We start from the raw sequence: 1468 nt of genomic DNA on the forward strand, positions 1-1468 counted from the left end.
CCCAGCGGGCGGGAGGGGCTGCCGCCGCCGCCGGATCCTGGAATTGTCCCAAAATCCGCAAAATCCCTCAGGAGACCCAAAACAGGGCAACGTTACGGGGAGATTAAAAAAACAAAAAAGGTTCTGTTGCAACTTCTGAGTGAAGCAAGTCCAGATTTCCGTGGAGCAGCGTTTGCAGCGGAACCGCGGCCGCCCAGCAGAGGGAGACACAGCCCCGGCCGTGAGGCGGCCTTGCCCGGCCTGTGCCCCTCAGCTCCGCTTCTCTCCTCTCCTGAGGGATTAAAAACATCCCAGAACTCCTCTGCTACCTCGATTCTGCTTCTCTCCGATTAAAAACACCGCAGAACACCTCTGTCCCCTCAGCTCTGCTTCCCTGGAATTAAAAACACCCCAGGACAGCCCCACCCTTGGGGTCTCCCCCAAGCAATTAACCCCAATATGAAAATGGGCCAAAACTTATAAAAAGTGAAAACTCTGGCTCAGGTCCATCTTGGGTCGGGCTCTTGCGCTGCCCCAGGTGTATCCTGTGAAGGATGCTTAATAAATACATTTAAATATTTTAATAAACCCCTCCTTTACTCCTTTAGCTCTGTCCAGCCCCTGCCCCAGGTGTTCTCTCCAGCCATCACTGCTGAGGGTGCCCAGCCTGGCCTGGCCCAGCAGGGAATTGTCCCAAATTCCCAAATCCCCGAGCTCCTGCAGGGCTGACAGCGAGCACAGGCAGGGCTGCTCTGCCTGGCACTGACATTTATTTTATTTTTAGATTTCAGAGTGTTTGTGTTCCTCGGAGCTGCCTCCATTGTCTCCTCCAGCTCTGCCTCCCCTGCAGGGCTGAAATGAAATGAGAAATTCCAGTTCCATGCAGAACGGGGGCTGGAGCTCGGAGGAACTGACTCATCTCGCGTGGATTTGGGCCCCTCGGAGGGGAACGTGCTGGCCAGGGCTGGGGAGCAGCATCCCTTATCTGCCCCCGAGCTCTTATCAGGGATCTCAGGGTGCAGCTCCTGGGCTGGGGCGGGGGGAAAGGAGAGGCCTGGGAGGTTCCTGGGAAAATAATGGAAAAATAATGGGAAAATAATGAGAAAACAATGGGAAAATAATGGGAAAGTAATGGTGACAGTGTGCCAGAGGCCACAGAGCCTGCGACCCCACAGGTGTGACCCCCGACCCTGGGGACAGGGATATGGAGGGCTTGGGTGTGCAGTGGTGTGATTCAGGTGTGGAATTCCATATTTTGGGTGTGCAGTTCCAGGGTTTGGGTGTGCAATTCCAATTCCATATTTTGGGTGTGCAATGCCACAATCCAGACCTGCAGTGCCACAGCTTGGACCTGCACCACAGTGGGTCCCACTTGTGTCCCCACACTCTGTGATGGTCACTCCCATGTCCCCACACTCTGTGATGGTCACTCCCATGTCCCCACACTCTGTGATGCTCACTCCCGTGTCCCCGCAGGTCTCTCCCGTCC

This window comes from Geospiza fortis, unplaced genomic scaffold (assembly GCF_000277835.1).
Source record: "Geospiza fortis unplaced genomic scaffold, GeoFor_1.0 scaffold432, whole genome shotgun sequence".
Lineage (NCBI taxonomy): Eukaryota > Metazoa > Chordata > Aves > Passeriformes > Thraupidae > Geospiza > Geospiza fortis.